This window comes from Chinchilla lanigera, unplaced genomic scaffold (genome assembly GCF_000276665.1).
Source record: "Chinchilla lanigera isolate Chin_1 unplaced genomic scaffold, ChiLan1.0 scaffold00118, whole genome shotgun sequence".
Classification (NCBI taxonomy): Eukaryota; Metazoa; Chordata; class Mammalia; order Rodentia; family Chinchillidae; genus Chinchilla; species Chinchilla lanigera.
Window position 1 is genome coordinate 85,427 of NW_004955519.1, and position 6,763 is coordinate 92,189.

Consider the following 6,763-nt stretch of genomic DNA (forward strand, 5'->3'; position numbering starts at 1 on the left):
TTTCTAACAGTCAAAAGATAAATCATGTCTCTCTACAGATGAATGGGTGAAGTGTAGTATATACATACAGTGGAATATTATTCAATCTTTAGAAGGAATGAAATTCTGATGTATATGGCAACGTAAATGAAATAAGACACACACAAGGACAAATATTGTATGAATTCACTTACATGAGGTATTCAGTCAAATTCATGACAGACAGGAAGTAGAGATTGACCATGGGTTTATGGTGAGAACTGCGTTGTTTAATAGGCACTGTTTCAGTGTGAGTTGATGAAAACATTCTGTACATGGGTAGTGCTAATGATTACACAGTATTGTGAATCTACTAATTGAATACATAAAATACTTAAGATGGTAAAGTTCATGTATGCTTTATGGTGAATTAGTATAAAAGAAACAAGGTAAAAGTAATAGGTGTAAAACAAACATTCCTTTGTCAGCAGATACTATCAGGAGTCCTTTTGAAAACATCACAAAAAATTGGAAAAGCAGATACAAGGATAAATTGCAGTGTGGCAGTTCTGACATCCTGTTCACTGAAAGTACAGATGTTTCAAAACATGTCAGCTTCTGGTGGGCTAAGGGTGACAATTTGTATCCTCTCTAGATGTGCCTCTTCTCACACTTGATGAATTTCTCCAAGTACAAGACCTGGTTGTTTCAAAGTACCAGTCTCAATTTGGTTATTCCCTTTTAAGTATTTTTATTTTTTAGACAAAGAGATTTATGTCGTTTTTCATTCTTTTTTCTCACATGTCATCTTCTCTCACTTAAAAAGGCCCTTCAAGGTTTTCATTTGTCAATATACCTTGTTTCCCAAGTTCACAAGTCTCCCAGGAGAGTCTACTAAGTCTGTATTATAAATGATGTTGCTACCAAATGGATTTCCATACATCACAGAGTTGCAGTTTTCACCTTGATAGTTTACTTACTGTGTGAAATGATGACTTTAGCCTTAGTTAATCTAATTAGCCCTTGACATACATTTGGCATTTGTGTCACTGTTATATGATAAACCAGGCTGGATTTTAGAATTAGAAATTATGAACATAGCCCCACACACAATTTTCATCTTGTTAAAAGTTCTGTAAAGAAATTGTCTGACAGATAAAAATTTTTAAAAAGTGGTAAATAAGGTATTCTTGGAGGAAACAATGGGTTGGAATATGATAGACTGCAGTTAGTGCTAGACTCAAAATATAGTACATCCCAAGTAACACTGTTAAGTTTTGTCTTATACTTCTCTGGGGACTCAGGCTCATTTAGCTTCATCACCCTTGATTCCAGGTTGCCATGGCACACACATCTGTTCCCAGTCCATTGGCTGTCACTCAGTCTAATGGCCACTCCTCACTATCACAGTGCGTGGAAAAAGTGTCCACCCATGAAGATGAGGAAGTAGGTCTTTGGTAGCAATATTAAGCATACATCATGATCCTAAGAGCGAATAACCCATAAATGCCTCCTGTAAGCCTGTCAGTTTCTTTGTTACAGTCCTCCATCCCTATTGCACATACATACCTGGCTCTCCCTATCCTTTTCTGCTTTTATCTTCTCCATCAGGGAACTCTGGTTTGGCCAGTGTGTCTGAAGAGCAGAAAAGCACCACATCCAAACAACTTTACAAAGGCAATGAGTAAGTCTCATTCATTGTCTTCTACCATGGGAGTGGTGTGGGCCAGATAGCAGTAGCTCTTTCAGACCACAGTTCGGAGGCAGAAGGTGTTACACTGGACCAAAACCACTCATTCTCTCTTCATTTTACATGAGCAAGAAGTAAATGTGGTTATAAATCACTGGGATTTAAGGACTTACTGCCACACTTTGCAGATACAGTGAAATATAATGATACTGTTGACATAACCTGCTTATTTGTGTATTGGATGTTCTATCAGTCAGGGTTTTACTAGAGAAACATATAATACAAGATGTACAAATGTATAAGAAATTACAAGATTGGTTTATGATGGTCAGCCAAAGAGTTGTGTGAGGAAGTGTGCAGAGGGTGTCTGCACACTGAAGAATGAAGGAGTCAGTCCAGGGTCGAGTTCACTGCAGAGTTCTGTGCAAGTCCGTATCAGGAGGCCAATGAGTCTGCGACAGAAGGCTGAAGGATCCAAGACGGAAGTGAAGAGTCTGCACTAAAAGCCAGGAGAGGACGTCCAAGCTGAAGGTGAAGACTGGAGCTCCTTCAAAGGAATGGAAGTTCCTCTGTCCTTCCTAATTTCCCTTTTATATCATGTAGGTGATGATCCACTCTAGAGTGGCTCCTCTACACCCTAGGGTGTAGAATTGCTGAGCCAATTGCTGAGCCAAGTTTAGTTATGTTTCTAAACTTCTCAAGTTGACATTATCAATCAACCACTATAATCCACCCATTGTCAACTTGGCAACCAGGCACATTTCTTTAAACCAGTCCCCAGATACAAAGACATATGTAATTGTGCCTAACATGTTACAGCTATCCTTCATACAAACTGAAATGCACTAATTCCCTCACCCAAATAGAATATGAATTTTCATTGGTTGATGCTTACACTTACAATTTCATAACTTGAACATTATAACACAGATTTAACAATCCTGAAGAACCATTATTAAGTCTGTCAACATTATATTACATTAGCACCATATAGGGGAGAAATAGTACCATTATAACCCTTTTTTCTGTAGCTGGTCTCAGGGTCATAGCTGGTATTTAGAACTACCTTCTTGCACTACCCATTCTGTATTCCCTTGACCTTCAGCAAGTACCTCAGCAGGTCTTGGTTCTTTTCCTGGTGGAGTGACCCATACCTTTATTCCTGAAGCCTTTGGGCCATTTGTCATTGTGCCTGTATTAGGTTGTAGTTTCCCACGGACTTTAATAGGGCAAGGTAATACTAAAAGGTACCCTAAGGGATCTCCTGCACTCCAAATATATTATTCTTTTTCTCCATTGTGGAGTAGTAGTCCAATTTCCCCTTGATAGGCTGTGTCAATCACCCCTGACAACACTGATTCCATTTTTAGCTTGTTTCCTCAGAGGCATGAGGAGACCAAAATGACCAGGGAGAAAGTTTAGCTTCCAGTTCAATGGTATCATTGTTGTGCTTCCTAGTGTAAGCCTTACCCACTCTGGAACTAAGACTTCTAAGCCAGGAGAACATAAGGTTGTGGAGACAGGAAGCAAAAATTCTGCTAGTGGATCAGTAGGGGTACTGGTTAGTGGTATCATTTCTACTTCCACCCCTTGATTCCCGGACCCATGAATTCCAGCAATGGGAGACACTGCCATATAGTGGCATGTGAGGCTTCTGCCAAAACTACCACCCATGGACTCACAGAATGCCTTATCCACTGTCATGGAATTCCACATAGCATTGCCTCTGACCAAGAAACACATTTTACAGCCAAAGAAGTGAGGAAATGGGCTCATGCTCATGGAATTCACTGGTCTTACCATGTCCCTCACCATCCAGAAGCAGCTGGATTGACAGAAAGGTGGAATGCTCCGCAAAGGCAAATCCATATCCAGAACACGTGTCTATACCAGTGAGGACAGCATAGACCCTTCCATGATGGAAGTGGTCCAGTGTAATCAACTTACCACCAGGTTTCAGGTTGATCACCACGGGGAGTGGTGCCATATCAGGGACTCAGTGTTGGTCTCTGCTGCTGGCATATTCGGCATTCAGCAGTGGCTGTAGCCTGATCAGCTTTGGTGAGTGGGAGTCCATGTTGCTGAGCCCATGCATAACCTCCATCCCTGCCACCAGGGCCACTCTGTTCATGAGCCCATTGAGCAATGACAGGGGTGGCTGAAGAAGGAAGTTGGCCACTATCCACAGACCAAGTCATCTTATCCACTTAATTACTAAAGTCGTCTTCTTCCAGTGTCACCTCTCGGTGAGCATTTACATGGGAAACAAATATTTTTACATTCTTTGCCCATATGGAGAGGTTTATCCACATACCTCTTCCTCAGATATCTTTGTCACCGATTTTCCAATTATGTTCTTTCCAAATTCCTGACCATCCAGCCAGAGTGTTAGCTATGGCCCATGAGTCAGTATACAGTTGCACATCTGGCGATTTCTTCTTCAAGGCAAAATGTACTGCCAAGTGCACTGCCCTAAGTTCTGCCCACTGTGATGATTTCCCTTCACCGCTGTCCTTTAAGGATGTCCCAAGAAAGGGCTGTAATGCTGCAGCTGTCCACATGGGGGTGGTGCCTGCAGAGCGTGCAGAGCCATCCATAAACCAGGCCCTAGCCTTCTCTTCCTCTGACAGCTGACCATATGGCACACCCCACAAGGCCAGAGGTGTATGCTGGGAAACAGAAGGCAGTACATTAGGCATAGGAGCCATAGGTATCTGGACAACTTCCTCATGTAGTTTACTTGTACCCTCTGGACCTGCCCTGGCTCAATCATGAATATACCACTTCCACTTAATGATATACTGTTGCTGTGCACGTCCAAATTTATGACTTGGTGGATCAGATAATACCCAGGTCATGATAGTCAACTCAGGTCGCATGGTGATCTGGTGTCCCATGGTTAGGTGTTCAGTTTCCACTAAGGCCTAGTAGCAGACCAAGAGCTGTATTTCAAAGGGAGGGTAGTTGTCTGCAGATGATGGCAGAGCCTTGCTCCAAAATCTTAAAGGCCTCCGCTGCAGTTCACCTATGGGGGCCTGCCAGAGACTCCAAATAGCATCTCTATCTATCACTGACACTCAAGTACCATAGGATTTAGTGAGCAAGTGTGGGAAAGGCTGGATCATATGGCCCCAGGGGCAGAGCAGCCTGAACAGCAGCCTGGACCTATTGCAGAACCTTTACCTGTCCTGATTCCCACTCAAAATTAGCAGCTTTCCAAGTCACTCAGTAAATGGGCTGGAGTAAAACACCTAAGTGAAGACTGTGTTGCCTCCAAAATCCAAATAGGCCCACTAGGCGCTGTGCCTCCTTTTTGGTCATAGGGGAAGCCAGATGCGACAACTTATCTTTTACCTTACAAGGAATATCTGTACATGCTCCACACCACAGGACTCCTAGAAACTTCACTGAAGTAGAAGGACCTTGAAATTTTGTTGGATTTATTTCCCATCCTCTGGCTCTTAAATGCCTTACTAACAAATTCAGAGTTTTTGCTACTTCCTGCTTACTAGGCACGATCAGCATAACATCATCAATATAATGGACCAGTGTGACACTTTGTGGAAGAGAAAGGTGATCAAGATCCCTGTGAACTAAGTTTTGACACAGGGCTGACAAGTTAATAAACCCCTGAGGTAAGATGATGAAGGTATATTGCTGGCTTTGCCAGCTGAAGGCATATTGTTTCTGATGATCCTTGTGGATAGGTATGGAGAAGAAGGCATTTGCCAAGTCAATAGCTGCGTACCAACTACAAGGAGATGTATCAATCTGCTCAAGAAAGGAAACCACATCTGGTGCTGCCGCAGCAATTGGAGTCACCACCTGATTCAGTTTATGGTACCCATCTGTCTTCTGCACAGGCCAAATGGGAGAATTAAATGGAGATGTGGTGGGGACCACCACTCCTGCATCCTTCAAGTCCTCAATTCCACTAATCTCGGGGATCCCTCCAGGGATGTGATACTGCTTTTGGTTTACTATTTTACCAGGCAGTTAACTCTAATGGTTTCCATTCGGCCTTCCCAACCATAATAGCCCTCACACTATAGGTTAAGGAACCAATGAGAGGATTCTGCCAAGTACTAAGCACATCTACCCGAATTATACATTCTGGAACAGGGGAAATGACACCTGACCTCCATAGGCCCTTACTTTTACTGGAGGGTCACAATGACGGTTTGGATCCCCTGGAATCAGTGTTAGTTCAGAACCAGTAGTCCCCAAAATGTCTGATCATTCCCCTTTCCCCAATGTACAGTCACTCGAGCAAAGGGCCTTAGGTCCCTTTGGGGGAAAGATGGGAGAAAGTCTGACTGTATAAATTTTGGGGGCACCAGGATCCTTCCCCAAGGAGACCTGACCTCCCCATCATTCAAGGGGTTCTGGGTCTATAAATTGGCTCAAATCCGGGATCTGGTTAAGGGGCCATAATTGCCTGTTACCACGATTTGGAGTAGGTTTCTGTTCTTTTGCCTTAAAATATTTTCTATTCTATAAATCTAGTAGAAATTTTGTAGGCTTCCTATGTATTTCACTTCTGGAAACACGATGGTTAATCAGCCAATGCCATGGGTCTGCATGTGTCAGATTATTCTGGTCATTGTTCTGCTTCTACTGTCCTTATGGTAAGTGCGTGGACCCTGCCTTTGGCGATTAAGTGCTGCCACTTGACCTCTGCTACTCCAGGGTCAAATCAAGCCCACTGACCTTAAATTTCCTAATTAAGTAACCACGGACCCCACTGTAGGTCTGGCATACAGAGAAGAGCAATGACAGCTCTTCAGGAATGCTGGTGCTCCCCTCACAAATCTGGTTCTCAAAGTGTTAGTGGAGGGTATATTTTCTGGATCATCCCAAAGTGGAGGATTACGTTTAACACGACAGATCCACTCCAGCATTCCCATTTCCCTAAGCCTCTAAATCCCTTCATCAATAGTAAACCAAGGAATATCAGGCATATCTAGCTCATTCACAGTGGACCATCTTTTGAGCCATATTTCTGCCAATCAGCCACATAAACTATCAATGCCTTTCTTTACTCGGTGAGCTGCAGCATTAAACTCAGAATCCCTACTTAATGCACCCATATGAACAAACTCTGCCTCATTCCGG

At 42.9% G+C, this 6,763-nt stretch overlaps 1 pseudogene; it reads right to left on the bottom strand.

Annotated features, from left to right (window-relative positions):
- Positions 1 to 1,537: 1,537 nt before the first annotated feature.
- Positions 1,538 to 6,555, bottom strand: LOC102029106 (annotated as a pseudogene).
- Between the last annotated feature and the right edge of the window lie 208 nt (positions 6,556 to 6,763).